Source organism: Neopelma chrysocephalum, unplaced genomic scaffold, assembly GCF_003984885.1.
Source record: "Neopelma chrysocephalum unplaced genomic scaffold, ASM398488v2 Primary Assembly neopelma1_42, whole genome shotgun sequence".
NCBI lineage: Eukaryota > Metazoa > Chordata > Aves > Passeriformes > Pipridae > Neopelma > Neopelma chrysocephalum.
In genome coordinates, this window is record NW_020897700.1 from 17,613,710 (window position 1) to 17,636,172 (window position 22,463).

The 22,463-nt window shown below is 38.8% G+C and overlaps 1 protein-coding gene across 4 annotated transcripts in view; it reads right to left on the bottom strand.

The window, feature by feature from the left end:
- Window positions 1-22,463, bottom strand: part of RAPGEF2 (Rap guanine nucleotide exchange factor 2) — a 183,599-nt gene that overhangs the window by 127,830 nt on the left and 33,306 nt on the right. The window lies entirely within an intron of this gene.

A 22,463-nucleotide genomic window follows, 5' to 3' on the forward strand; every position in this document is an offset into this window, starting at 1 on the left:
AGTAGTAGGAACATTTTCAGGAGGTTAAAGGCAAATTGCAAGAAAACCTTTGATTATATGTTGGAACCTGACATGGGGGAGAATCATACCACATCCACATCAAATACAGAAACCTTTCTGCTTCTGCTGTCATTATTTATTGTCTAGGAAACAAGCCTAATCCAGAATTACAAGAGAGCTACTTGGCAACTATCACTATCTTGCTTTCCAATGCCAATATACCCAAAAACCTTCATTTATTTCATAAAGCGAGATCATAAGAAATAGATCTTTTCCTGTTCAGGGGAAAAGAAAAAAGTACAAAACAGCCTAACGAAATACCCCGTTGTACAGAGATATTTTAAAATTGTATCCTCTTAAAATGGATGATAAGTCACAATCTTAGACATGAAAAAAAGTGGCATGAACAGAAAATTATTGGCACGAGATAATAATACAAAAAAAAATCAAAAGTGCAATCCTAGTTACATGGTAAAATGTTACTTTCACCATTGTGGACCTCCAATATCCAGCTCACAAAACAACATGAACAAAGAGATAAAAAGAGCATCGAAGACTAAAACTTCCTAAGATGCAACTAGGGAAACACTAATGTCAGGCTAGAGGCTTTACTCAAGTTATATTTAAAATGACTACAGGACTTATGAGAAAACTTCAGTGCAGCCCACAACCTCTAGGGTGATTTGACTTTGGATCATGGATTTCATGCTGTTTCATCATCCTTTTTCTTTTCTTAAATTTGCTAGTTGAGAAACCAAGTATTATCCATAATTCACTGAAAATCAGAGTAATGGTTTACAACCACTAGCTGAGGTTGACAAAGTTCAGAATAAACTAACACCAATACAAATCTCATAACTTACTCTAAGAAGATGTTTTCAAGTAATGGAATATAACAAAGTTAGAAATTTATGAAAGATTTGATCACTGTGAAATATTTGTGTATTTAAAATTGACCACAAAGTACAAGAAATACTTGTTTTCAGACACAATGACAGAATGCTAGATGTGGTTGGTATTTGAGCAAAGATGTTAGGACTGAAGTCACACAGAGAACTTGAATTTAAGAAAGAAAAATAAAAATAAAATCCATTTAAATACATTAAGTGTAGAAATGTTGCTGTACTTGTTAAAACCATGGTAACATGTCAGAAAGGATACCAGGAGTTACAGTCAATGGCTAAGGCTAAATAGATGTATCTTATTCGGTATCAAAACGAACTCTTTTTCTAACAGTGAAAAGGCAAATATTCAATTTGAAAAAGAAGAAGAAACACACAAGCCCAAATACTGCAATTTCACTTCTCTTCTGGTCCTTCTGTTCCCTTGCTCTCTAGAGGCTTTGGTCCTGTGAGGAGCAAAGGGCACAAAAAAGACACAAGTAATTATGCATGGTTTGGGATGGAGGGACCTTGCACATAGAAGGCTTTGAAGAGAAAATACAGTCATTGCTTGCCTTTTTTTTTTTTTTTTAGTATTAATAAAAGTGTGTGAAAAGACATGTCTGCTGTAGTCAGTGACTTGCTCACTTGCTAGACAGGCTGGAGGTGAGTAGAAGCTCCCAGGAGCTCTGTGCAGGCAGCAGGGCAAGATGCAAGCCAGACAGTCACCATGGCATCACTGCTGCTCATCCAGACGTGTGGACTCTGCAGCACAAGGCACCAGCTACCATGGCAAGTTGGGAGTGGAGCACTGAGGATTAGATGCTCATAGCAGCATATTAGATGGAAAAGAGCCTGGCCAGAAGGTGCTACTCTAACTCATTTCCTGCAAGTCTGTCTAACAACAAGATGAGACAGAAGGAGAGTAACCTTTCTGCCACCGGCTTGCACTGAGGTTTCTCAGAAGTGGCAGAGATTTTATCTGCTGTAAAGTATTCCCAGAACAGATGCTAGCTTACAGGGATCCACAGACCTAAAAGACATTTGGTTTCCAAAACTGATGAATGACACAAACCTAGTGACCCTACAGATACATAAAGCACTAATGAATGCAGGTTATTTTCCTAGAGAAATGCAGCTGAAGTGACTCAATGCAGAGGGAACTAATTAAATCACTGAAGGGAGTCAGAGAACCATAGAATGGTTTGGGTTGAAAGGAACATTAAAGACCTAAACATCTAAAGACCTTTAATAAATAGGAGGGGCAAGGAGAGTAGGGGAAACCACAACTAAAAAAATCTTGGTTGCTGGCTAAAGATATCACTGAGAGAACTAAGGCGACAGGCTTTTTTTTTTTAATTTGCAAGAAAAGCAGCAAGAAAACAGTCCAGTAGCTTCAGCAGTTGGGTCCTATCAAAGTAAATAGTCATTATAAGATCTCAGCTGACACGCACTGGCTGTTTCCAAAAAATGGCAAAGTGAGCTGCTGCCCATTCATTAAGCTGTATCTTTCCAGAGGGTGTCTGGCAGGTAACAGCTCCCTCTAGCACCAAAGGTTTGGCATTGAAATTGAAGTAAAAAATAACCAGGAACACTCCTTTCAATCAACTTCTCCATAACAGTGCAAGGTATGGAAAACTGCAGTAGAGTCAAAACAGCAAATATATATCCATATAATGTCAGAAGGCACTGCATGCTTCCAGTCAGACTGCAGCATTAAAGAGTAGGAAAGCAATTTAAGAAAAAATAAAATCAGAATATCAAGTTATTGTCATTAGGACACCTCGGCTTTCCATTTATCTCAGAAAAAAATATGCTTTGTTTACTTAGCAAAAATATTCAATATCAAACACAGACAGCTGCTTTAACTTCTTAATTAAAAGTGAACTGATAGAATTCAAGAGTCCTTCCAAAATATTTGTGCCAAGTGTTGTAATTTCCTAAGCAGATTCTAAATGCCTGAAGGTCATTTCACAAAAATAACACACACACATAAAATTAGGCACCTAAGCTATGAAAATTTTTGAGTTTGATATTCTAGACACTTGACAAAAGCTAAACTTTAAAACTCTCAGGGAAAGAAGTTTGTCTTTCAAGGATGTAACCTGCCTACGTGATTTATGCCGGCTAGTTGAGCAAAACCCTTAAAGCAGCAGCTAAATTCAACCCCACTGTGACTTACACAAACATTCCTGTTAGCTCACAGTGTCCCTGAAACCTGCCTCTAGCAGGATATATAAAAACAGGCAGGTGACAGCAGCAGGCTGATACCTTTTTGGATGCCGCTCTTACAAGCCATGTACTCAAATGACCACAAGGTGGCAGACCGAACCATCAGAACCTCCGAGAAAGTCATTCTCTACAGTTTCTCCCCTCATTTTTTTTAAATATAACTTTATAAGAGTTTTAAAATGTCAAGAGGAGCAAAGATAATCATCTCCACTACAACTGGCTAAATATTCTGCTACAGTAAGGACTACTTACACAAAAGCACAGAGGATCTACCAACATTCTGCTTTCTAGTTTTATCCAGCCAGCAGAACTGAAAGGAAAAAAAAAATAGCAAAAGCCATGCAAGGCCTCAGCTGATCTTGCTACAAGAATTAAGTTCTATACAAAGATTGAGGCAACAGTTTGACAAAACAGCTCAACACAAACTCCAAAACTAAAACAAATAACACAAATTAGTACAGCTTTTAAAGCAAGGTTTTATTTAAATGAAAGATAAAAGACTTCATGAAATATAACCTCCACTTAAATCTGTACTGCAGCCAGTCATATGCTTTGGTTGCTGTGTGTGGAGCAGCACAAAATTTGTTTAATTCAGTGTCATTTCTTAATTTGCTTGTTTCCATGGTGTCAGATGGCTCACTTTAAAGTTCTGATTGTACTTTGAAACAAAACAGAGATTCAAGTTTTAACACAGCTCAACTTCAATTAGATCTGTAGAAACATATCGGTCTGCAACCTTACCTCTGCTCTCCACTCTAATAAAAGTCTGCATATGTTTATGCCCAGTCATTTCTATCCATTTGATTTGTGCTTCAAGCACATTTGGCAAAAAAAACCAGAATGCCGGGCCCAAATTCATACTAGCTTAAGGAAGAAATTTTTACTTTAGTAAGATAATAGAGATGTGAAAAAATTCTATTTTGGACTGAAAAACTTAAAAGCTCTCTAAAAATCGCAAGCTTACACTGGTTTCAGTCTTGGTTTGCATCAAGGTGTGAAACTACAGGCCCAACTCAACTATCCATCCTTGCCACAGTTAAGCAAAATGTTGAGAAATTAATTGCTCTGTGAGTAAGAAATCCACTCATTTCTGTGAAGTGGCAAACAAGACAGCAGCTTTCACATTTTAATAGTTTGGTTTCTTTTATATCAAAGGGCAAAAATAAAACACAAGCTAATTCCTTAATTCATTGTCTTGAAGGTAACCACTCATGCAGCAGGGAAAAGATGGGACCTCAAAGTCTTCGATGGGTTTAAACAGACCATGAAACTGCTCACAAAAAGAGAGGTATTTCTCATTTCTATATGGTTGACTAAACACTTATTTTAGCTCAAAGTGGGAACTCCCCAAATTGTGATGTCCTAACAAGAGCACCAATGCCAAGTTTTTTCCTTCTTCTTGAGCAATGAAGCCGCAATCCAAATCCAGGTTGCTGAAGTCCTGTCTATCTTTCCTTGCAGTGATAAGATCCTGTCTTTTTCCCTTTTCTTCACACACCCAGCACCTGAAATCATTTGACTCTCAGCCACTCAGGTAGCTATACCAAGCACTTATATTTTCTTTTTTTCTTCTAGCATTGATTTAGCACTGGCCTGTCTGCCTGCCTGTACTGGCTCACTGAGGCCAAAGCAGTGCCAGCCTCACCAAAAGGAAGACTGGACTACAGCAGCATCAACCCCATCTGGCTTAAACAAAAATTTCCATGTCCACAGAAGAGACATGGCCACTCCCAAGCATGTTTGTTCACATCTGGTTCACACTAAAATTCCAGGCTCTCACTAACAGCAGCTCAGAAGATGACACAAGTTACTGCCTCCAGAGTCAGCAACCCCTGCAGGCAAGGCAGGGTAGTGTTGGGGGAATATGTCAGTTACCCCAGCCAAAACCCTCTCTGAAGGCAAGACCTAAGGGTGACTAAATGGTCACCTAAGGGTGAGATCACATTTGCAAATACTAACCTGCCAAAAGACAGGAGCAAAACCACAATAACTGACCAACACTGTGACACAAAAACCCAGTATGGCTGATTCAAAATCACTGCCATACACACATCAAAACTTCATCTTCACCTCCAATGTCTCAGCAGTGGAAAAAAACTTGAACAGAATCCTAACTGCTGTGCAGAAGCATGCCCAGGTACATACACACTTATCACTGAGCCATACCAAGACAAATTTGCCGAAGAGATTAAAATGAAGTGTTTGTCATGTGCTACAAATGTTTTACATTCTTTTTCTTACATCAGGATCTTCAAAGACAGGTGGGAGTGGGAGCTGCCACACAGAAAGCCTGCCAGGATACAACCTATTACACTACCAATTTAAGATAAATTGTTCTTTTTTATTTCACTGTAAGGTACAACAACATATCTCTGCAAGCCATTCTTACTATTGTACATAGAGATCTGTGGCTTAAAAAACCCTAAAGCATAAGTTATTGGAAACAACTTATTGACTTGATACTGAATTGGCAGCTACACAGAAAGAAATGAAATATTTAAGTGAAATTATATATGTTTAATGGCCCAAATCGGTACTTCCGTGAATGAAATCCCATGAGCCACGTTTTAAGGATAAATATAGGTTATGTACTTTACTTTTGAAAATCTACCTGAAACAACCATTTCCTTTATAGGAGACTATTTTGAAACTGCAAGCTATCAAGACTAATGAAATTCCCAAATGTAGGAAAAAAGTATACATTCTTAATACATTCAGTGTTTAAGCATAATCTAGAGTGCAAAGCTTGGTCTATCAGTTTTGTATAACAGTCAATTAGCACTTCCTTTTGTCAAACTTGACATTTTTAATACTGCAGGCTGATTCTTCAAACAGAAAACCTACAGAATTGGGTGATGCTACCTTTTCAATGATCTCACAGTAGGGTTGAAGAAGTTCCTACCCTTTTTATCCATCAGTTTTAAGCACACTTTCAAATCCTATTTGTCCTTATCTACACCTGTGGAGCTTCTGTTTTCCTGCCAAGAGCAAACCAGACATATCCAGTCACCATTCAGTATAGTATAGCCCTCCCCTTACCAAGGAGCAGCACCATTAGCTGCACCAGACAAGCTGCAAGAATGGAAACTCATTGTTCACAACACAGACACAGGGGACTCAGCTCAGCAGAACTACTCTGGTAAGTACCATCCACCACACCACATTGCCATTATAATTTCTTCCTTTTCTTTTGCTTGGCATATGAAAAATGTAGTGGAGGGATGAGAAGCAAAAACAAGATGCATTGTACACAGGTGGGGAGCAAAGCCAGGTACATGGGTAAGAAGACAACCTATCATAGTAGAGTAGCTCTGCTGTCCCCAGTTTGTCAGCCACCAGCCTAGTTCGCCTTTCCATAACTGCCCATTCCAGGCAACAGCTTGATTTACCTCAAAACCACAGCTCTCCAAGACAATTATTAGACAATTTGAAACTGAGCAGCGTCTAAAAACAAATACCTTCTTACTCATGCCCCAAACAGCTGACTGGGATTTCAAAACAACTTTTAAATTTAGAGGTCTGTTAGAGTCATCAAATGCCAAATTAGTTATCTCAACAGCAGCCAAAAGTGTTAGTGGCCGATCAAGTTCTGAAAAATGTTACCATGTTAAACCTGTATGCATTTGTCTCGTGCATTATATTTCAGGAAATTCATGACAAAACATCACTCCACAGCAATCAGGCATGATTAAGCTTGGGAATTGGCCTTCATCAGAATGGCAGCTTACAGGCCATCAAGCCTACCCAAGTCTTCACTTCCTTTAAGCAATAGGAAAGGAATATTGTGGTCATCTTGTTAAGACTCACTGGCACACAAAAATTGCTATTTTTAGCTCCACCATGGGGAGGGTGGGGACATTTGTTATGGGTTATGGGTGGGATTTTAAACTGAACTAGAAACAGGATGAACAGGCAATTTTAATCTGGAACTGCAGCACCCACGCATTAAGCTAATCAGGAGCAACTCCAAAACCTCATAGGAGAAATCCCATTTTCCTGGTTTGTCTCAACTGGGAGTTGTCCAAGTACAGAACAAAAATATGCTTCTCCAAAGAGTTAACTGCATTACTGCTTCAATGTCAGACTGGAGAAACACCACAGGATCATAGTAAAATAGTTGCAGAGAAATAAGTTGTTTCAATGGGGTCTTGAAATCAGCCTTCCTGTCTTTCAAATATACTTTATTTCTTTTGTGAATTATTTTCTTTTTAAAGAGCTCCCTCAAAATACAATTTCATTACATATATTCATTTTTGCATTTCAGAATTTTTCATAATTGGAAGTGGACAACAATGAGTTGGAAGGTGCAATGACCCACCCACGCTACCCGACTTTTAACACTGTCTCAAGAGTAGCACACTTGATTCAACCTATCCTGCTGTTCATAAGCTTTTAGCAGAACAAAGCAAAAAAAATTAAGACGCTCATTATTATAATCATCCCATAAGAAGAGGATGAACGTGGAAAGGATAGATGGGAAATTAAAGCCTGCCATGTCATAGAAGTCCACAAACAAACTAATGAGCATATGAAATTACAGGGTAGTGAAATGCCTTTCTTTCTGCTTTCCAGACTCTCAGAAGTCAGACAATTGAATGCTTAACACAAAAACTGACATTCTGTAGTCAAAAATCCAAATGTTGGCTGCATGTCCAAATGCAAACAAAATGGTTTCACTACAAAAAAATCTCTCCTACTGGCTGCACATTTCATAATTATGAAAGGCATTTAAAGTTATTCACCATTAAAAATATAGGTAATTGCAGTTTTGTACCTTTTCAATATTTATAGCCAACAGTTGGAGGCTTGTATCATATCTGTTCATTGCACATTCATTGCACAAATACTCATATCTTTTGTTGGAGAGTTATGCCAGTTCCTACAGGGGTTTCCTCTTTTTTTTTAATGCTAAGAAGAGTCTCTAATTCTTTTGAGCCAGGGTTATTTTTCCCAAATTTTTCATTAGCTATAGGAAATAAGACCAAATATCCTACTAAAAGAAAATCAATCTTGCACTAACAAATGTATCAGCTACTAATACAGTGGTGCTTATTTTTAAACAACTACTTGTAGCAGAGATCAGTTTTATGTAAGTTTATTCAAATACAGAGTACTATAATGATTGGCAGCTTTTAAATAAAAAAATTTGTTTAACAAAAATAAGGAACAAAGAATAAAACAGGGAAAAATGAAAGTGATACACAAATGTCCTGGAGTAAACAGTGAAAAAGTAATTCTTACTCGGTACCAAGTTGTGATGGCAGAAGCATTTTACAGGACCTCAGCCTAGAGAGTAACATCAGGAAGAGTAAACAAGGTGGTCAGGAAAAGGAGACCACAGTATACCAGGTAAGGTTGCCTTCCAAAAATAGGGTGAGTAGTTAGCTGTGCTTAGAAGATTTCTCGAGAGCTGTGAGAGCAAGTTTAAGGTATGACAATTCTCAGATATTTTTCCTGGTGTTTTTTTTTTTAATAATGTTTAATTAGTCTACAGATTTCAAAGCAAACAAACCATAAATTCAGTAACAGGATAAGGCATCAATGTTCCTGAGCTAATGAAGGGGTAACCCAATAAAGCCACCTCTGCACAAATCACCTGTGATCATCTGTCTGCATCTGAAGCTCTAACAGTCCTGACTGCTTGTATTTCATCTAACTTCTTGGATATAATTGCATTATACCTTGCTTTTAAAACAAGACCTTGAAACAGACATCCTTGTGCTGTTGGGAGGGTGCAGCCCAGCAATGAATTGGGCATTTCAGCACTGTCCCAAGTGCTGAATGTCACCATGCTCCACCCTCTGCTTTATGCAATTTTTCCCCTTGTCAACCAAAACCAAACCCCCAAACTACCCAGAAATATAAACTCCACTTTCTGGTCAAAAAAAAAAAAAAATCAGTTCCCAAGCACAATTTAATCCCAACCTAGCCAGCAATACCCTGATTTACAGAACCACTCAGAGTATCAGAGACACTTCCACTTTGTAAACTGGGATTTTCTAGAAGCCCCTGATGCCAGGGGAGTCCCTGACCATCTCTCCAGAGGTTACTTGTCACAAACAGTCACCATTGAGCCAGGGTTGAGCAGATGAGGAGCTCCACATTGCAGCTCCTGGCTTATTACCATGACAACTCACATCCAGAAACAAAAAGAACCAGCACGTGTTGGAAGCTGAGCTCTGCCAGATCTTACTACAGAAATATCTCAGTAGTACTATAATCAACAGAAAATACAGTGACTTGTTTTCTGTGGCTGGCTTACAATCATTTTATATTGCTGGCTTATAACCAACCAAAGCAAAAACACAAAACAGAAAAATAAAGTTCATCTTTCCAACCACCAAGGCAACAGCCTGTATTTGCTGAAGTAAAACTGCACCATTTCTTTTTGCTTTCAACAGTTTTGGGGGGTTTTAGGAGGAATAATGTTGCTCAGTTTCTTCATATTTATGAATAAAGGTAGATACAATAAAACAATGAGAAAGGGAGAAAAAATATGATATCACAACTAATTTCAAAGGTTAATACCCCAATATATATATTTTATATTCATGTGCTTAAAGAAAGCATTAAGATTCATTTAGGCAGATACAATTTTCCCAAAAGTTAAACACACAAGATAGCAGAGTCATGTTCTTTTTTTTTTGAGCAGCTGAATTTCCAGCATATTTCTGAGCATTTCTTCCAACAGATGTTAATTTTATTTGAAACATCAACAGTAGGTCACATGAAAATTATTCCCAGGCTATCAGGCAAATGATCATACTGAAGAACATATTTGCATGTCAAATCATTCCTCACCCAAAAATTCATCTCAAAAGCTGCTGGTGGTCACATCCTCCTAGTGCTGGGATTACTTCTCTTTGAAAAGGAGTCAAACAGAAAAATGCTAAAGTACTTTCCACAGAGTAATCTCCAAGCCTGAATTTATTTATTAGCTCCAGTATTTCCTGAAACAGAGTGCATTTAATAACTCCAAATTAATATCTTTTGAGTTTGGTTTTTTTGTTTGTTTAGGTTTTTGTTGTTGTGCGGTTTTTTTACTTCCTATGAGCAATGGTAGGATTCTGAAGGCAACACAAGTTTGGGGTTTGTTTTTTTAAATACTATTTGGGGATGAATCAATTTCCATATTTCAGATGGGCTTATTGGGGACGCTGCTCTGATCTGACTTCAGCAGATTTTTGCGCTCTAAGAAGCAGAACACCAACCACCTAAGAAATTTGCACATCAAATGGACAAACATCCATAGAGTTCAAGCTTCTGTAGGATCGTGGTGGTGGTAAAGCACAGCCCCTCTCAGGTTACCACCCTCCAACCTAAATGCAGCTCTGAGGACCATAAAACTGGATGGAAAAAGCAAGCAAGTCCTTCCATTACTGAATGGGTTGGCCTTTTTCTTGGGCACTGGGGGAGCATCTGACGCCTTAGTGAGCAAACCCCATTTGCCAAAGCTGCCTCCTCTCTGGCTCAGGCTAATGCTCTGACTTTTTAATGCTCCAAGTCCAACAAGTAGAAGTCATGCACACACCCACAGCCAGCCCACATGACGAAGGGCACGTGGGACCACCCTGGCTGGGCGGCAAAGCAGGCGGATGAGCTGGGTTCAGCCCATCTGCTCTGCCTCTGCCTATTACGGTGAAGTGACACAGAGCAGCTTCAACTTAAGTAACAGACCCCGCTGCCCTTACAGGAAAGGACTTGAGTGTCTTGATTCAGTCTTACCTGGCACTACATCCACAAAGGAAAACCATCAGGAAGAGCACACAAGTTTAAAGAATACAAGAGAAGTCACACAGTGAAACTTCTCTGGAATGCTCTGCCAGCCCTTGAAAATCCCTTCAGGAGGGAACAAGCCATTCAACTGGTTTGGCTGTACTGTTAAACCATAAGAGCAAATCTGGAAACACCCTTCTCTAATATTCATCATTAGCAGCTCCAGACAGCTCTTTCTCAGCACTCTGAAATCCTTTTTATCTCATCACACCTGCTGAAGCAATCCATCAGATCTAATTCCACTTCCATGCATCAGACAGCTCAACACCAAGACCCAACACCTATATTGTTTGTCGAATTGCCAACTGCATACCTTAAACCACTGCATTTGTATCACAGGTTACAGAGCTGGTCATACGGACATGATTTTCACTCAGTATCACACACGTGAGTGTGTGAAATTGAGTCTAGAAGCTTTGAATAAAGCTGATCTGACACTGACTCCATTTCCTACTTGGCTAGTTCTGTATTTTTTGTTCAGTAACTTCACCAATAACCATAAAGAGATAGAGATACTGCCAGTTATTTCTTTGTGACCAAGGACCTGCTAGTTAAGAACACAAGGCATCACAATAGCAATGACAGCTCACAGCTGGCCTACAAACAGTCTACTGAACTACAGTTTAATTTCTAATAACTAGGAGTGAGATATCTGGCTGTCATGTCACAACTGACTTTTAATTTTTTTTTTTAAACTGACGTTCAAGAATGTCCCTCCATTTGTTATCCTGGTTCCTCCCTGCTACCAGCCCCAACAAGGACAGACATTTACAAGTTAGCAGGTGGTACAGTCACCAGAGGACTAACAGCAAGTGTTGTGAGATTGAGAAACCAAACACATCAACACATGAAAACCCTGTCCACAGGACAACATCAAGCAGTCTCTCAGAATCATAATCCAACCTGTATTAAAGAGAAACAGGTTTTTCTATAGTCTTTCCAGAGTAGAACCATATGTCACATGCTTTGCTCAGTGTAAGTTAAAAAAGAGTTAGAGATATAACATTGCATTCCTCATGTATAATAAAATACATACCATTGGTTTCATAAGAGAGTATTTTTGCCTAGATCGTAAGCATCACTGTTGATAAACTTTTAAAGCAATTCTTAATAAGGGAAAACCTACCAGTTGATTTGCAAACTAATTTAAACTAAGCATATGACAGCCATCAATTTACCAAACCTTAACAAGATATTGCTTATCAATTCATGAGCAAACATTTGTTCTTAAACACTGAATGCATACCTTCACAGCAGCTTAAAATCATGTTTTGTCTCCGAATTCAGACATGAAAAGCATGCACATTCCTCATCAGAGATTACTGCTTATCTTCTGAGTTAGTAACTTCCTGCTGAGTCTGACAACTCACTTTTAACATTAAAAGCAACTCCAAAAAGAACTCAGGTAAAGCATGGCAGTGAAATATCACACCCCTCCCAAAAGCACTCAGATAGACAATAGGTACAATCCATGCCATCAGAGCGCCACTTTCAGTGTCCCACAGAAGCCTTTGCAATTAGAAACCCAACTCTAAGCAAGTTTAAACACCACATCAGTATTCTAAGCATTCCTAAGATTGTACTAACAAATATGACCAATGTTAATCAGTTGCTTGCACAGCCCTCAAATATCCTAAAACATGGAAGAGACAACACCCTTCCACTTCTTTTTCCTAGTCTGACACAAGAATATAGGAACAACAATTGTGATTTTAAACAGCAGTGAACGTTTCTTAAAGATACAATGGCCTATAGTGATGTTCGATGACAAAAGAATGGGAGACCCATGCAGAAGCACTGCCACCTCCTCCAGGAGCCAGTCAGGTGGTAGCCAGGAGCCTCCAGCAGCATCTGTTGGGATATGTGGATGCACACCACGCGCACCAGTGCTCCTAAGCTTTAGGCAAAGAGGAAGAGGGATCACTAATGACAGTATGACTAAAACGAGAGGACTCCTAGAAAAGCTGGTAATGGCGACTGAGGTCAACTGGCTCCCGGGCTGCAGAGGGCTGGGAGGGCGAGGCACCAGGACACCACACCTGTGCTGTTCAGCACAAGGAACAGGTAGGCTTGCTATTAGCTCTGGTCTCCAGTGGCTGTCTGCTGGTACCAATAGGGCTAATCACTGCTTCTGCTCTCCAACCCCACTGGGAAGGGCTCATTAAGTCAGGAGTCAGGCAATACCCACAACAGCCTCCACTACATTTAGACAGCATTTCTCTGCTGGTTAAATAACCCACAGTAACTCTGGAGAGTGAGATGCAGAAGGTAGATCCCCAGTAAATTGTCTCAGGAGCAACAGAACTGGATCAAAACTAGCTCTGTGGGAATCCAAGGTGTCTCTGCATCCTGTTCACTGCCCTCAGGTGTAGAAATAAAGCCCAGTAGTTACACTATCCCTGCATCATCACGAGGTTTCCTCAGAGTGTGCCTGCAGGACCCGACCTCTCTTTGAAAGATCATCACAGCATGGGTGATCCAGATAACAACCAACAGGGAAGCCTGTAAGGGTTGAGACTTTTCCCTTTTAAAACAACATTCTAAGTTACATTTAACACAGATCACGATTATTATTTCTAGTGTCCAACACAAAGAGTGGCTTGTCTGTCAGATTTTATCTATTTAATCTACAAGTGGTCAGTAGTCTCAGCAAATTGTCCAGTTCAAAAAACAGTAATCAGACTGTAAACTTTTCATCCACAACACAATACAACTAAAGTGTTTTCAGATTATAAAGTCATTGTTTCTACATACAAGACCCATGCATTACAGTTGAGGGCTTCTGACAAAATAAGGTTCTACCTTGTCACATTAACCCCTCCGCCTTACCTCTCTCAGCAGTATTTTTAACCCATTTCAAAAGTTTGACTTTTTCAAAAAGATCTGAGGGTTTTTGCTCCTTCATGAACCTATCAATTGCTGTAGACTGGCAAATACATCTACCGTACGCTTTTTTCTTCATCCTTAATTCAAAGAAATTAATTCATTACATTTCTACTGCATTCCCTTCTACAGTTTCACTAATACCAGCTTTAGCCCCAGCTGGGAGACACAGGATTGCTGGTCAGCAGAGAAATGAATCAGAGGTCTCGAAGCAGTTGCTAGAGGAAAAACAGCCCTAAAAGAACCTACCAGGGGAGGAAAGAACTTGTCACCTCCCTTGGCAGTCTCAGATAATAGAAAAAGTCTGAATGAATGCAGCAGCAGCTCCAAGACCCCACACATTTAATAGTGAGCCAAATCCTGCAAAATCTGGTAAAAGTTCTACGTAGTTTCCAGCTGCACTTTTAACTAAAGCTTTTTGGCACTTGTGAAGTTACAAGAAGCAGCCAAGCACTCTAGAACAAGAGCATAAGCTGGCTGCATACATGAAAACAATCAGCAATGCAATAATCTCCTTGAAAATTTTGTAAATACTTTAAGTCTGTTCTCAAATAGGGGACCTTGCAGCTTCCTTTCCTTCTGTACTTTGAGTGCAGAACACCAAGACTGCACTGCTTGTGTTTTATATTTATCCTCCCTCAACTGAACAGACTAAAAATAAGGCAAGATTTGACTGTGTGTCACTGTCACAAGCGACAGATTTCAGCTATCTGCAATTTGATTCCACCATGGCCAAATACTAATTGGTCACTTACATGCACTGGCACAAAAATTGTCTTGCATGCAGTTTGGGGGAACCTGCACCCACAAGTGCCCTGCTAAACTGAAATTCTGCCCCAGAGGATTGGGAAGACCTTTTTGCAACCTCCCAGAGACTGTTTTACAATTGCAAGCTATTTACTGACGCAGCACATGTACTGTGTGCTCCCTTCCGCCAGCTCTGCTCCGGTGGGTAGTGTACAGATGAAAGACCACACTGACAGACAAAGACAGTTGCTCCTCAAGTTTTCCACAGCGAGTTTTGCCAGAGGAGATTTCCCAATGTTACAGTGATGATTTAGCTGGCTATGAACAGTTGTCTCACCCAGGGGTCAAGTTCTGCACTTTTGTGCCAGTGACTTGCACTTCCCTTTTCCCTTTGTGCTGCCCTTTTTTATTTTTTTTAAAGACTTACAAGGTAATTTAAAAGTCAGGAACAGCAAATTCCTTGGTTTGTGTTTTGATGCTTTTGGTTTAGGGCAGGGGTTTAAGCATTTAAAACTCCATTTTCATTTCAGAGTATGAGGAAATCATAAATTTCTACCCAAATAACCTGAAATTACAGAGCACTTTCCTTCCAAGGATATCTTAATTTTCTTTCCAATGGCACGTGAAAAGACTCTAAGCTCAAGATTTAATGCAAGAACACATACTTTCTGAAATTATTAACTTGCACTGTGAACTTACAGAAGGTACAAGCTGAGTAAGAAGTAAGAGGGTGGCTATTTGAGATTAGCTATTTACTAGGTTAAGATTACAGTCTCACACAGGACACATAAGGAGTACAGTTAGCCACAAAATATGTGAAAAGATCATTTGCCCTTTAGTGAACCAGCTAATAATTCCAGGCAGTTTAGGGTCAATGACACATCCTTAACTGTATCATGAGGATGCTGGGGGTGTCAGGCAAGGTGTTCCTCTGGCATTTGGGAGAATGGTCACAACAGCGAGGGTGCAGGGAAGTGACAGGACAATGCTACGCTCAGGCTACTGCAAGAAAGCCAGGTTAACTTTGCTCTGTGCTTTCTGGAATTGGTTTTCTGGAGTTACTTCAAAGTGCTTTGGGAATTAATTACATCATTTTTATATTTTAAACATTGGAATAAAGGATTTTCTGAGCAGCAATGTTGTATAATAGATCCTTAAACATTTCACCTTTTGAGACTTTGGCAATAGCTGATCACCTTGTGGCAATGGTATGCCCTCACTTGATAACTGTGGGAATTTATCTGAGGCCAACTGGTCTTATTTTTGCTGTGATTTAGAATTCTCGAGGGGCAGGGGAAGAGAAACAAATACTGAATTTGTACACAACCTGTATACATCTCAATTTTCATCACTTAACAAGCCCATTGGCTAGTTTTAAACTTACTTGATAGCTGGAAAGGTTTACAACAGAGAGAAATAATGAAGAAATGCAAATTAACTGGAAGCAACAAGATTAAGGGCTGGGAAGAACAAGGAAGGCACAAGTTGGGAACATCAAACACCTGGAAACAAATATTTACACAGATTCTTACACTCACAGAAAAACTCTTTAAAAATTTAATAAAAAAAAAAAAACCTGTCAAGTACTTCATACCAACACAAGTGACCTGAAACATCAGCTTTTCCAGGTTTCCTAAATTAAAGTTAACATTTAATACCAGCTTTCCCTTAGTTCAGTAACTAAAAGTGAGTGCTATGTTAGCAAATCAGAGCATCCTCCTCACTTTCAAGTTATAAACATACTTTCGTATGTTACAAACAAAAGGTGACCTCAAGAAAAATGGAGCTTTGCTAGTTTTCAAGTAAACACAGCTTATCCAAATTCTCAGATCTTGTAAAAAAGCAATGCTGAGGTGACATTTTGCCCAACAAACAAAAAAAAGGACTAGCCCAGGATTTCACTGTTGGCTCTTATGGTAAGCTGGCAGAGGGCTCAGGGAGGGGGGAGCTGGAGCATTTGGCAAGAGAAGACCAAGAAGTAATATCTGGCTGTCTGACAAGACAATTTTCTGGCTGTAATCTCATTCTCTTAAGCAAATTAAAATAACAAAAAAAAATGCTCTTATTGCCCTTCTGGTTCATTTCATTCCATTCACTTTAACAGCCTGCTGTTTGAGTCCTTAATACGACTATTACCAAGAGCAAGTTTTATTTCTGACCTCAAGCCAGAAGAGGAAAGCCTCAGAATGCATTTGTAACGCTGAGATGGCTCACATATGTCCAGCTTAACTCCCGGAAAAGTGCTTTGTTGGTGAGCGCATGCTTTACTGAAAACAACAACAGGCATCACATATGGAAAAAGGGTTATGGGTAGACCATTTACACAAAGAACACAAATATCCTGACTAAGCAACATCATGTGAAACTTTTCTGTATTCACTATTTACTTAATACTAAAAAGCACCCCAAAATAGCCTGAAGCAACAGTAAAATGTTGAAAATTAAATAATTGAAATCAATATACTGAAATTAGTCTTGCAACAAAACACACAAGATTTCTTCACAAGAAGTATTCCACTGCCCTTGGTGTCAACATTTTTCTCCAGAATGTTTTATTAATGAAAGCTATGAGGAGGTAAATCAAAAAAGCTCTATTGCTAAGCACGAACTTCCAGCAAGAAGGAACATGTGATTGTCTGAAGTCCTAGGCGCCATTCAACAAGAATTACATTACTGTAGAAATACATTTTGACATTAATATTCTTGATTTAGCCTTGCTGTAGTTCACAGTTTACAAGCAACCATAACGAAGTATCAGAAGAGGCAATAAAGTGCCTGCACTTTTTTAAAGAAGTGATTTTATTCTTTTAATGTCTCCTACATGAACATACCAACACTGAATCCCACAGTTAATATGGTTTTAGAAGGTTCTGTTTCAGGTCAGTGTCTTGCAAAAACTACTTAAATATTTATAAGCTTTTTATGCAACATGAAAAGCAAAAGTAACCAAATAACCTCTTAACTGCTAATACATCTGGTTGTCTCCACTGTTTCCTACTTCACCATTAGAATCCCAGAAAAAAAAACAGTAACTGTTTTGAGACCAAGCACAAAGATGTCCTAATTACTAGAAATCCCTCAACAAACCTAAGCAGCAGAGCAAGATTAATACAGTCACAAGACCCAGAGATTAATCTATTTACCAAAGAATCTGTGCAACAAAGCAGTCTAATACTAAAAGATTACTGAAGCTAGATTTTCAACAAGATAAGAAGGGTCAAGAGACCTAAACACTGCAAAACATCTCCCTAATAATGATTTCTTATAAAAATATGTTCCAGAGGAAAGAGATATTACCTTGATGACTTTTAAAATAAAAGTCTCATTGAACAAACTAAGCTCTCTAGATGATTTAAATCAAGAGCAAAAATTATTATAAACTCATTACAATATAAGCCAAGTAACAAGCTGACCAGTAAAACAAGTCCTTTGCTTTTAATTACCTTTAAAGTTCAAGAACGGATGACAAAGGAAAAAAAAAAGGCTTACCCAACTCCCACTCCCTCCCCACAAAAAAATCCTCTATCTTGGAACAGCATAACTAATCAGTACATAAACAGCATAACATCAGTACACAGCATAACCAATCAGTAAACTAAAGCCAAAACTGAATTATATTATAAAAAAATTCATAACCACTTTACAGGGAAAGAAAACCAACTAGTGTCAAACCTAGAACACAAACTTACTAAGCTTACAAAAAAAAAAGCTGATGAGATCAAGTTAGCTGAACCGAGAGAAGGCTTTGAGGTACCCAGACTGGATGATCGCCTGCAAGCAAGCATCGCACGTCAGTCTTCCAAATCCCAGTTCAACAGAAGGTGGTAGAGTGAAATTCAATAACCCAGAACCTGAAACAAGACAATTCAAACTGGAAATTTCAGGGGCTATTGTTTTTCTTATAGATTGGTAAAAAACAAACATTCAGTTAGCTTACCAGAGAATTCAGCAAATCTGATCACTTACACCAGAACCAGACAGCTTTCAAAAGATGATTTCACTACATGTTACAAGTATACTACAGAAGACACCAGAGTTCCTGGATGTTGATTGGACTTAACACATACTTCATTATTTAGTCAGAGACTGCCACTTGCACAAATTTTAAAGGTATGTGCTTTAGAAAAAGAATATTTCACACGAAATACTTAAACCAACCTAACACTCTTGTCACTTTAGTTTGCACTGAAAAATGCTCAACCCTAATGCTACTATCATCCTATATTTTATATTTAGCAATTTATATTTTTATTATTCACACATCATGAACTAGATGGGAAACACCTTACAGTTTCTAAAAGCATGTTCTGCACGAGGGGAGAATGCACTGGCCTGAGCTGTATTCTGTGCTTCACAGGTTGCAGCCTTTAATTTGACATCACTGAACACTTGGCAGAAACACGACAGAAAAAGAGGACCTTGGCTGCTCATCCACAGACTTCCAGAGACCTATAACAAAGCTCAGATGCTTTCCTCAGCCTGGGAGAGCTCTACCATGAAGATGGAAGTCATTCCTTCCACTTAGGGCATCCAACAGAGGGATTAACAACCTATTAGAGCTCCCAAAATCCAGATTCAGAGGTCAGCCAGCTGGTCACAGATCTCAGAGGAACATTTCCTAGATGAAAGCTGTACCACCAGACAGTGCCACCCACTCCCTGCTGCATCCTTGGCAATTCCCTGCCCCAGTGACCCAGCGAGGATTGTACAGAGGTACCTGCTGATAAACAACACAGCGCACCAGGGCACTCCCAGGCAGATAATCCACCTGGGGGAGCGTGAAAGTGGAAAGGTTTCAGTTGTGGCAAACAAGTAAAACAGGGCATGGACTTTTCCCTACAAACTGAACTTATTTAATGTCAGTCACCAGAAATCTCAGGCCTGGGGAAATCGGTATTTTTAATGAGCCAAGCACAATATAAGAATCACGAGTAAACTCAAGGCTACACTATAGCTTACAATGTCAGCACTGATAACTCCTATGTTTACATCACACCTAACTCAAGTTTAAGAGCAAGTCACACCAGCCACATCTTCCCTTCCTTTTTTTGTTATCTAATTATCTTTAATAATGCTTTTATAGTAGGCCTCCATTTTCCCACAGTCTCATTAACGTGGCGACTTGAAAACAATAGGTCTTCTTGCATGCAAAGGCAGAGGATGCAGCTGCTTCCATCTATAAATAAGATGTTGTAGTATCAGATGTGACTGCTATTGTTTCAGCAGTCCATCGGTTACATGAGAAGATTAGAAGCAAGGGTCAAGGTGTATTTTTTTCCTTTCTTTGAATTGAGAGGACCACTATCTTAAAAAAAAATAAAGGACCAAAAAAGTGAACAGAAAAGAAACACAACAGTTTATACAAGTCACCCCCCATACACTCCAGCTTACTGACAAAAGACAAACCTGAAATGTAATGACAGAAACCACTGAACAGTGGAACTGGCTTAGTGTTTTAACATTCATTTATCAGATTACAGATCTTTCATATACTGTACATCCAGCAATACTTTAAAAACATCTGCGGGAAGATGTAAATCTGAGTTTTCATTAAGATTCTTGTAGCTGGAAGGCCTATGTGTACATACTGACTTGTATTTTAGTCATACCTCAAATTTTCAAGGAGGATGTAGAAGAAGCATAGTGCAAAAGCCTGTGTTAACAGTCAACCAAGATGGGAGTACATTTTATTAGGAGCATGAGCTTAGGAGGGGTTTACCATATATCACACTCCAATCCAATCTGCAGGTACTTTGAGCCATATACAGTCTTCAGTGGTTTTTCTGTACTAAGCTTCATACCACTGTGGCAAATTTGAATTAAGTTTTGAGTTTTCTTCATGGATTTGAAAGACAGGTAAGCCCTCAGAAACATGGGGGCAGCGGGGGGGGGGGGTGTGGTGGAACTAAAACTGGGGATAGGGAGAAGAATTGTCAGAACCACTTGAGGAGGAAACAAGTTGCAGTCAGAATGAAAACAGTAAGCAGTTCTGACTGAGTAAAAGCACAATCCAACAGACCCTGAATGCACTTATAATTTCGTGAAGTCATTATAAATAAAGGAACAACAGCTCTGAACACAACTCTGTTTTGCTTTCTAATCTCAAAAGTTTCCATGCATTATGTTGGAGGAAACTTTCTCTTTTGTACTTGCTATCAGGAAACCCCTATTGTTACACTCAATAGTGCCACAAGCTTCCAGCATCAGAGACTCTTTCTGTCTATCATCAAATAGTGACTTACTGCTGTTCCATCAACAGTAACAAAGTGAAATCAGTATTCACCAAGTGCTTTAAACTATTCTTCAGATAACTAACTTGCATATTTCTATTAAAGAAAAGCATTAGAGACTGTTAACAGTAAATTGTGCTGCCTCCACACACACATCCCTACCACGAAATTCAAACACAAGAACAAGCCTAGATACAAAATCAAATAAACTCTGCAGCAATTCACAAAACCCCAGACTACTGATGATCTAGTGGTCTTTTAGTCGCGGCCAAAACCCTTGGAAAAATCATTTTTGTGTTGAATCACAATCTACACACATCTCGAACTATAATAAAAAATCCCATTTGAAACCAGGCTAAGTCACTTACTGGCTTTCAAGAGGACATGCTATACACACGTACATGATACAACACAGGTTTATTTAAGTTCAAGATATTTTTCAGCAACATGTATTTTTCCAATTCTTGAAAAAAATAACATTGGAGTATCAATCAATTAAAGGATTTCAATGATGAAATAGCTGCAGACATATCAAAAGCATGCAGTAGCTATACAAGCTCATCAGATAGCTTGTAGTCAAACACATTAACTTTTACAGCAATGTGTTAAGAGTCTTGGTATTAGAAAGTTATCTTAACATAATATTTATTTGACACTTATCTTTTTCCTGAAAAACTGTATTCTTATTTTTGGAAAAAATCCTGGACAAAATTTCAAATGTGCATTCTTTAATAATTTAGTTTGTTTTCCCAATTGCCCATTGCACACATTTCACCAATTAAAAAAAGATACCATAGTAAAAAGAGGACACTATAATGTTTATGAAGCTTCATACACCATAAACAACAAAGAGGTATTTGTCTAGTTTCAGATCAAGTTGGCAGAACTTGCATTAGACTAAAGAAAAAAACATTATTGCCTCAGCATATGCTTAAAGCACAGCAAGAGTATATTGGGTCTATTTTAACTGAATACCAGAGAAGCCATAGCAGCACTACATTGATAATCTGTATTAGGTACCATACATAACATGACTGAACTGAGTATCTAGAAGTCTTTTTGTAAGACTGTTTTCTGTAACACGGCCATGCACAACATTCTCATTAGAAAGAAATATTTCAAGCTGTCCAAATCTATAGCTGCCAGGTGACTTCTGGACAGTTTTTAATATAGTATTTCTTGTGTTCCAGTACAAAGCAACTCCTCCTCCTCCAGTTTTGATTTTTTTTTATACTCCAACAGTATCTCCATAAAATAGGCAAAACCATCTATCGTACATACTGAGGTTGCCTTGTTATATATGAGCTACTGATGACAGAAAGCATTGCCATAATAACAAAAAAAACCAACCCACACCTAAAATAGAGAGAATAATTGGAGCAAGTCAGCTGCAGCACAAACACAAATGAATGGGGATAAAAGGAAGCATCTTCCTTACTGCATAAGGAAATATCACCTTCTTCACAGCAAAACAAACTCTTCAGAAGAACAGCTATAGTGGTACAACCCATCTGAGCATTTCCGCCACAGCAAAGATAGCATCAGCAAAGATCATGAACTATACTGTTCTCCTGATTTTTTAATATCCCAAAGGTATCACAATCCCAGCAAATTAAGGGAGCCACAGCTTTCCTTCCGCCTCTCCCTTTGCACGACTTCCAATCCCCAAGCACTCACTATACATGTTTACGTAGCCTTATTTTGTAGGAGTATA